We start from the raw sequence: 10,232 nt of genomic DNA, 5'->3' as shown, positions 1-10,232 counted from the left end.
GTTTGTTTTTTAAAGATTTTATTTATTTATTTGACAGAGAGAGATCATAAGTAGGCAGAGAGGCAGGCAGAGAGAGTGAGAGGGAAGCAGGCTCCCTGCCGAGCAGAGAGCCCGATGCGGGACTCGATCCCAGGACCCTGAGATCATGACCTGAGCCGAAGGCAGCGGCTTAAACCACCCAGGCACCCCTTGAGCATATGTTTTTAAAAGAATGTTTTGTTTAGTTTCTGTAACTTTATTCTACATTTGGGCTCATTATGTTGCCCGGTAACATGTGGTCTAAACCATTTGCAAATCATCCCATTTTTACACCTCTATACAAAATATACAAAATATAGATTTAGGGAAATTAGGGATGAGAGCCATCTGAGACCTTTGGCTCTACTACTTGCTCTCTGTATGACCTTGAGCAAATTTCTTAACCTCTTTAACTCTTCATATCTCCATCTCTAAAGGAGGATAGTATCTCCATTCTAGTGTTGCTGTAAGGATTAGATGGAACGCTATATGTCAAGCTGTTGGTCTAGTCCCTGGAACCTAAAAGCATGGTCAGAAAGTGATGATGGTATCGTGATGATGATCAGAAAAAAGAGGAGTCTGAGCTATTCCATACCCAGCCCATGTGTACCAGATAAAATTCATGAATTCTTTACAGGGGAAATGTTGGGAAAGAAATGGAATTTTTGAAGCTGTTCAAATGATATGGAGAGATGAGAGACAGTTTATGACAGGTTGTGGCAAAGTCACTGAGTCTTCCTTATTCTCTCACTCATTCATTTAATATTTACTGTGTGGCCAATATGTGCCAGGCACTTTTCCAGGCAAAGGGAATACAGCTGTGAAGAAGTAAAACAAGCAAACAAACAAACAAGTCTTTCTCTCTTGAGCTTATATTCTAGTTCCACAAGAGGCAATTACAAAGATAAATCTGAACGTATTATATATCAGATGTATTTAACTGCTAAGGAGAAAAATTCAGCAAGCAAGGGACATTAGGAACTTGGGAATGGGGAACTGAAATATTAGATGGAGTACACGGGAAAGTCTCACGGAGAAGGGAAATTTTGATGAAGACTTAAAGGAAGGGAAGGAGCAAGTCATATGGGTGGAAGGAAGAATATCCAGACATATGAAAAAGCAGACCCTAAAGTGGGAGCATGCCTAACATATTCTGGGATCAACCAAGTGGTCACAGTGACTGGAGTGTCCTGAGCAAGAACAACAGGAACATATGGTGACAAAGCTGGTACAGGAGTCAAGAAGGTGGTGAAACATACTTATGTCATTGTAGCATCTTGGGCTTTTACTCTAAATTGGAAAAACATCAGGTTTTGAGCAGAAGAGTAACATGGTCTGATTTATCTTCTAAAGGGGTTTTGGGGGCAAATTATTGGGGCACCTGGGTGTCTCAGAAGGTTAAGCATCTGTCTTTGGCTCAGGTCATGATCACAGGGGTCCTGGGATCCAGTCCCGTACTGGGCTCTTTGCTCAGCGAGGAACCTGTTTCTCCCTCTGACTGCTTCTCATTCTGCTTGTGCACTCTCTCTCTCTCTCTCTTTTTCTCTCTCTCTCTGACAGATAAATAAAAATCTTTAAAAAAAATAGTCAAATTATGGAAAGAGCCCAAATATCCATTAACTGATGAATGGATAAAGAAGATGTGGCACACACACACACACACACACACACACACACACACACACACACAGGAATGTTACTCAGCCATCAAAAAGAATGAAATCTTGCCATTTACAAGGACATGAGCTAGAATCTATTATGCTAAGCAAAATAAGTCTGTCAGACAAAGACAAATACTATGTGATTTCACTCATCAAACATATGAACATAAAGGAAGGGAAAAGAGAGAGAGGGAAGCAAAACTTAAGAGACACTTAACGATAAAGAACAAACTGAAGGTTGATGGATGGCGGTGGGCGGGAAATGGGCTAGATGGGTGATGGGTATTAAGGAGGGTACTTGTGATGAGCAGTGGGTGTTCTGTGTAAGTGATGAATCACTGAACTCCACACCTGAAACCAATTTTACCATATATGTTAACTTACTAGAATTTAAACAAAAAATTAAAATTAAAAAATTGATTTATCACTTAATAATTAAACAGTGTATGAAAAATTTTCTCTCTAAGCCACAGAAATATATTAAAAGAATACTCAATACCTCAGAAAAAGGAAAAAAAATGAGGATTGGGCTGTTTACCCAAACTAGACTGAAGGCAACCCATTAACATAGTATAATATTGTAGGTGACAGATGATATGACAGTGGCCATTAATAGAGCTATAGCAATGAAAATAGTGAGATGTGGTCACATTCTGGATATGTTTTAAAGATAGAGCCAATAAGATTTCTTGAAGGAGTATGAAGAGGGAAAACTTCCAACTTTTATAACTGGAAGAATGAGCTGTCATTTACTGAGAAAGGAAAGACTTGGAAGGATCCAGAGATGAGAACCAGGCATTTAGCTACATGAGTATAGAGTTCAAGAAACAGATCCAGACTGGAGATAAAATTTCAAAATTATAATTATATAGAAGGTATTTAAAGCCATTTATGAGAAATTTTAAAGCAACAATGTAATAAACAATTAAAATAGACTTTGAATAAGCAAAACAGGATAGTGGAGAAAAAAAAAAACCTATGAAAATGGAAGGGAATTTGGGTTTTCTGCAAGGGTCTTTGGTGTCAAGGGAGCCATGCACAGTTCACTGTAACAGGAAACTGGTCGTCGGGGCAGGGCTGTGAACAAGATGAGCAATTCTGTCTCGTCTTTGCCCACCAGTGGGTCCTGATGATCTCACCTCACTGTCAGTTCTTACACCTCAGCCTACTTTCTACATTCAGTTAAGGGACACCTGTTTCATTATTTAATCCTAACCCAATTTTCCTATTAAACAGGTAACAACTCACCAAAAGACTTCCTCTACACATAAATAATGTGAGAAAAAGTTTAGAAAAGGAATGTTTATCCTTTCATTTCATGCAAAGAAAGTGCCATGCTTAGACTGACATTTGGATGTGCTTAGTAGAAATCATCCCTGTTGGGAAAAAAGAAGAAAAGAAAAGAAAAGAAGAAAAGGAAAGAAATCATCCCTGTTGATTGCTTAAAGCAAGATCTGGGAATGGGCTATCCCCAATTCTCATATCTCGGCCTGCGACACCTTGAACTCCTGGGCCTCTTCTACCCATACTCTGCTCTTGGTACAATTCCTCCCACTACCCTAGTGATTCTCCTCTTGGCCTCTTCTCTTTCCTGTCCCGTTCTCTCTCTCTTCGAAAGCTGAAAACCCTACACAACCCCACGCATGGGCAGGTGATGTGGACGTTTCTCATATTTCCATCTTCTGGTACTAAGTCAATCATACTTCACTGGGCATCTCCCATCTCTCCCATCTCTCACAGGCATTTAAAAGGCCCCCAAATGTTCTTTTCTCCTCAAACCTTGTCCTCCTTATCCAGAATCACCTCTCTCACAAGATAGCACTACCCTTTATGAAGTCTTCAGGCCAGAAACCTAGGAGCGACCTAGATCCCCTTTCCCACCCCCTTTTCAGCCCAACATTCAGTTAGTCTTGTTAATTCTACAATTTAAAAGTTACTTCCTTCCCCACACCACTTCTGTAATTCCTGCATACCTTTTCTTTACTAGAATACGGTATTTTATTTTGTTTTGGTTTTTTCTAATGTTCAACTTTGTATCTAAATTCTAGTTAGTTAACATACGGTATCATCTTAGTTTCAGGAGTAGAATTTAGTGATTCATCATTTACATATCACAGCCAGACTCATCACAAGTGCCCTCTCAAAACTTATCTCCCATTTAGCCCATTCCCTGCCCACCTCCCTCTAGAAGCCCTCATTTTGTTCTCTATAGTTAAGAGTCTCTATGGTTTGCCTCCCTCTCTCTCTCTCTCTTTTTTTTTTTTTAGCTTCCCCTCTGTTCATCTGTTTTGTTTCTTAAATATGAGTGAAATCATGGTATTTGTCTTTCTCTGCCTGACTTATTTTGCTTAGCATAATACACTCCAGCTCTATCCACGTTGCTGCAAATGGCAAGATTTCATTCTTTTTGATGGCTGAACAGTATTCCATCATGTGTATATTTATATCTATCCATCTCTATGCCACATCTTCTTTATCTATTCTGCATACTTTGATCATTATAAGATTTAGCAATGATTTATCTCTATGCCTGCATCTCCTATTAGCCTGTGAATTACTCGAAGGAGGATACTGGATCTTACTATGGAAAAGAATTGACTAATTGCGCATTCGGCAGAGTGAGCCTAACTGGTAAGGGTAAAGCTAGAGACATCAGTGACTACAGCAAGCAGCAGTGAGAAGAAAGGGCCCGACATGACAGTAAAAAGTATTGCAAAGCTGATGTTCAACGGTGCCCCCTAGCATTGTGCATACCCACCCTGCACAGCCACATGCAGATTAAACACACTTGATTATTACACTTGACTCATTAATGGGAATTCATTAAATGCCTGCTGTGTAACCAACACTGTGTTAGACCCCGGTGGGGCATAAAGAAGTATCAGACACAAGCCTCCTTCCTGCAAGAGCCTTCCATCTCACTGGAGAGAAGGGATGGATGCACAGTGCACGACAGTACAGAATTAACTGATTTACATGCATAGACTGTGTCCTGGAAGAGAAAGAAATTGAGGCTAATAGTGAAGGGCTTCATGCAGAAGGTGAACTCAAGAAGGACCTCCAAAATGGGTAAAATCCAGTAGAAAAGGAGACTGAAAAGGAAAAAAGAACACACATATAGGTTCTAGAATGTGTTCACAGGACACTCAGGAGACTGGCAGGGCCACGGGAGAGGCTTCCTGAGCGGAAACAGTGGGAATAAGGCAGGGCAGGTAAAAGGCTGAGAACAGGCAGAGGGTGAAAGTGCAGAGCATGTAAGAGTCACTCGTTGGAGCAAATTGTAATAAAATTTGACCCAATACACAACTTGAGGTTGATACTTCTTCTGGCTCAGTTGAATATCCTTACGTCTTCTTACCCAAGAAGGACCAGGACATGGGTCCTGCAGCAGGCCAAGGCAAAGGCAGGGAGAGGGCGGACCTGATGTCAATCCAAGGAAACAAAGCAGCTGATTAAGGAGGGGCACAATTTTGCTTTAAAAGCAGGCTCTTGCTTCCTCTCACGGACTAAAAGACTGATCACTTCAATAGGAAAGGCAACATCAAAAGGAATTGAGCCCTGGGCAAACCAGAATTAGAACTGCACAGTAGAACACCAATGACAGACCCTCTAAGGATGTGTTTCCCTACAGACAGAGCTCTGAGATCCTGATCCAGAGAAATGTCTTTGTGCATGAGTGTGATGGGTGAAAACAGAAGATATCAGCTAAAGGACAAGAAAGGAAATGAAAAAGATGTGTGAGATCTGTCAACCTCTTCCCTAAGTACCCTTCCCATCCTCAGTGAGCGCAGGACGCGACCAACGTGACAGAAAACTCATCGTGAAACTCGAGCCAGTGGCAGAACAGAATGAGCAATTTCATAGAACAACAACGGACATGAGGTCTGCAACTGAACTACAAAAGGAAGAAAAGTTAACTGTTAAACCTCCATCAGTTATGTTCTGCCTGGTTTAGGAACAACAAAATATAGAGGCCATGTCATCTTAACTCTAATCCCCAGATGTAAATGTTTTCCTTTTCTAAGCTTGCTTAGAAAATGAACATGCTAGACTCCAGGAGACTTTTTTTCTGTAATTTGTTGTGCATTATCAGCTATTTACATAATTACTCTAATTAAGCTAGTTACAGCAGTTCCTGTAAATATGTGAAAGATCACTGAAACATGTAATTATGTCCTTATATCATTAATTAAACTGTATCAGCTGGGAAAATTAAGGTAAATATGTCTGGAGGTGTGATTAGTCTGTGTAATGGAGACATAGAATTCTTTATTGAACTACAATAATGTGCTCTGCACCAATAATACATTTAAAACACCACTTGTGATGTTTAAAGTCTAGGATATCAGGCATAAAAGAAAAGTGCATCTTTCATAGCTGTAATAGTTTGAAAAACTGATACAGATTTTAGATTTCCTTCATAACTCAGGGAGAATGCAAATTGACAGGTGGGCCCTATGCTCCAGTGGTCATTCCTGGAATTGCAGCGGGAGCCGGTGGTGCCCGAGCCCTGAGCTCTTTTCCTGGAAGAGGGCCCACCAAGACTCCGCCAAGGCCCCACCAAGACCCCCGTCCCCGTGCTGCCTCCCATGCTGGACCAGCCCCCATTTGTTCCCTCCTGGGTTCTCATGACCCTGCCAAACAACCTCTTTCCTTAGCGTTTAGCACCCTCATTCAGTCATGAAAAACTGCAGATAGCTCTGCCAGGGGGGTGGCAAACGATGACCGCGGTAGCCCCTCGTGGCCCAAAGGATGGTTGCTGTGAAGGAAAAGGTAATTAGGACTAAAGAGATGAGGGGATCCCCAGAGCTTCAGAAAGACACACAGGAAACCCCCTCCCTCAGAAAATAACAAACAGAGAAAGCTTTCAGTTCTTCAAGTGCAAAAAATAAGAGCTTATGACTAGAATTCTGACTCGCTTCAGTTTAATGTTTATTTCTGGGGAGAGGAAAAGGTTAACTCGGTTCTTATACTCAAATGTTACACAAGGGCTCATCTTTTTGGAAATCAAAAAAAGGCCCAATTCTTTGAAATAGAATTTTTTTTAAGTTTTGGAAGAAAGTACATGATTTTATTTTTAATGATTATAAAAATAATATTTCCACTTGTCTCTCATCTGTGTATGTAGCAGATGACATACTTGACTATAGTTTCACCAAATTCACACTTATGGACTGAACAGTTATTTAAAAACTAGATTTGGATGAGGATTTCTGCCTGCTCTCCAATCCATGCCCTGAGACAGAATTAAACTCATTCTATAAAACAACACATAATCATCTAGCTCACTTGTAGGGTCCACCAATGACTTTGTGAATCAAATAACTGTGGAAATTCTCCCCTTAAAAACGAAATGAATGTATTCATTATAATTTACATGGAGTTTAATGTGTCCCCGCAAGTCTACCCCCAGACCCAGGTCTGAAACCCCTAAAATAAATTTTGAAAGTTTAGTATTTACTAGATTTCAAGTATTCTCCATTAGGAACTCTGGAGTAAGGTGAAAAAAAAATCAACCAAAAACCTTTCATGAAAGAAAGTCATGGCTGATAAAAATATGTAAGACAGCATACTGGTAGTATTCTAATATAAACACTGGTCAGGAAATTAGATTGTACACAAACACTATGCATACGGCTGGTTCCATTCCCCAACCTCTCCTTCCTTCAGTGAATTTTCATACAGGCTCAGAATACTTTATACGGATAAGCTATCTGCCAACATACTCCTAAGGTAACGTTGTCTTTCCAATCATGCTGGAGTGTCATATGTGACCCCGAAGAGAAGCACCCTCCCCAGATTTCTCAGTTGGTTTAGGGTTGTCAGCTTTCTGTCTTTGCCTCCGGATTCACCTACCTTCAGGTCACCCTGGTTTTCTCAAGGGGAAGCATGTCTCCAAAGGCAGCTTCCTTTCCAAGTCAACCCCGGTCCAAACACCAGGGCTGGGGAATGTGAAGAGAAAACAGGGCATAGGCGAGATCTTGCTAGGTTTCTGGATCCCTAGGAGCACCATTCCCAAAGTTGTAACTTGCTAACCAGAAGAGCTCAGCAGGAGGGATATTGCGCCAACCCCAAAGACGAGATCAGAGTCTCCTAGAAATCCTTCTCTTCCTCCTGGTGACCACCAAGCTATGATCTCACTGGAAAGCTCTCTGTTAAACTGTGCGGTGCTACTTCCAAAATCAAGGTCTTTTTAGAGCTCTATTGAGATGGAAAAGCAATGTGAAAATGGCATTTTTCGTATTGACCTAAAGTTTTATTCCTTCTGGCAAGTAATTGCAGAAGCTAATCTCTTGGTCAGCCAAAGTAAATAAGCCTTTGGGATCACATGCCTGGACATGGAGTTCACCCAGGATATGGAACAACACACAGAGGTCCTAATACCGTCAATGGAATAATACTCCTCACTTGGGTAGTGGTTGCTCTCACAAGGGGCATCAGCATGACTTCACAATGAGGAAAACAAGAATCCAATATGTAATTTTAAAGACGTCAATGATATCCCAAAAAAGCATATGTGTTTGAAAAAAATGGTTTTAAAATTTATTTTATTTTATTGTTTTATTTTTTTTTAAGATTTTATTTATTTAAGAGAGGGAGACAGAGAGAATGGACTGGAGGGAGAGAAGGAGGATCTGAAGCAGACTCCACACTGAGCACAGAGCCCAATGCCAGGCTTGATCTCATGATCCCAAGATCATCACGGGAGCCAAAACCAAGAGCCGGTCGCCCAACCGACTGTGCCACCCAGACGTCCCTGAAGAAAATGTTTTTTAAAACATTTTACAATGTGCTATCATGTGCACATTCTGGGTACTACATTTATTGGAGGCAGACTAGGTCCTAAGCAAACCCAAAAAGGCCAGGTTACCTCTAAGTGTCTTCCCACGTCCTCTCAGTGGGCTGTGCTCACTAGGATTTATTTCCTACTCAATGAAGCTTTCCACTCCAGTGTCTCACCTGGACCTATTCTTTCCCAAACCCGCAAGTCAAAAACAAAAACACACTACAGGGTACCAGTAATAAATGGATCAATATGCTTATTTAATTCAAGGCAATAGTTGGAAAAGGAGTCTGATAGCACCCTAGGATTACAATGTGCAGGTGGACGGGGAAAGCATCTGGACGGGCCAGTCGACTGAAAACACATTAGACTGAGCTCTACAGGGCAAGACCTCTCTGACATCTTCTCTGGTTGTTTTACAATTATGCATAAGCTAAGCTCTCTCTCAGGAACATAATGCACATGGTGTGGTAATCCCTGCGTGCTGGCCTCCCCTCGCTAAGCTCTGTCAGGGCAGAAACTTGTCCCATTCATCTTTGTCGCTAATGCTGAAGGACTTGCTGGTGGCCGCTCCCTGCTGCTGATGTTGTCCCCGCTGACAGTGAAGGAGGTCCTCAAGGCCTTCCCACTGGGCTGCCCTCTTGGCTGCCTGGGAAACCTGCTGAGGTGAGGGGGAACAGTGGAGGCTGGCCTGCCTGGCACCCTGGAGAAGGAGTTAGTAGTCAGGGCAATGGGGAGACTCTTTTCTGAAGAGGTGATGGACAGGGTGACCCCATCTACCATGGCCATCACAGAGTAAGCCCAACGTTTGCTGCTCTGATGAAGTGACAGGATGCTCTGCTTGTTTGAACACAGCATGGCTAACATGATACTCTGCTTGCTGTGAAACTGGAAAAATGTTTTCAATCCCAGAAGAAAAAATTGACAAATACGATTTATCTCTATACAAAAAAGCAACATAAATTTTGTAACCCACACTACAAGAAACGCCTTCCCTCCCTTTTGGGAGCAAATAGGGGCTCAAAAGGGTGTCTAAACTATGTGACTTATCAGAGCCTGGCCTTTCTGATTTTTGGAAGTAGCCAACTTCAGCGCTGGTCACCTCTGATGGTTTGAGTGTTTACTATTGATTCCCTTTCTTCTCTGAATATCATGTTATATATTCCATAAAGGACAAGCATTTAGATTTACATGAAACCTGACTGCAGTACTGCTGAAGCCGGTTGTTTTCTTTAATGAGCATATGTCTAATCGCTGCCAACTAATTCCTATGGCTCCAGGCTTGGCTCAAAGCCAGAAATACCAGTAATTACCAACCTCAGAAGGTCATGTATTCCTTCTCTGGGAAATTATCAGGAGTAAATCCTTATTCAAAAATCTCTGTATAGTTATTCTTCATTCTGTTTGCTACAATGGACTAACCCTTGGATAGGCCTAAAATTCCACAACCACTCTCAAAATGAGTTATATTTTCAGCTCACTCATTATTTCCAAAAATCATCATTGGATTATCTTATTCCATCAACTGAAAAGAAATGTAGGGACCTTACCTTTCTTACTGGGGGTGAGGGGAGGGAGGGCAGTGGAGTTAGAGTTTCTAGGAAAGCCCACAGTGTTGGGATCAAAAATGCCTGGGTTAAAATTCTGGCTTTGAACTTTAAAGGTCATGTAAACTTGCACATGTACTTAAACTCTAAACTGCTCTGTTTCTTTCTCAGTCAAACAGAGATCATATCACCTACCTGGCAAGGATGCTTTGGGAATTAAGT

The sequence above is a fragment of the Meles meles genome, chromosome 5, assembly GCF_922984935.1.
Source record: "Meles meles chromosome 5, mMelMel3.1 paternal haplotype, whole genome shotgun sequence".
In the NCBI taxonomy this organism is placed as follows: domain Eukaryota; kingdom Metazoa; phylum Chordata; class Mammalia; order Carnivora; family Mustelidae; genus Meles; species Meles meles.
Note: the sequence above shows the minus strand (reverse complement) of the source record.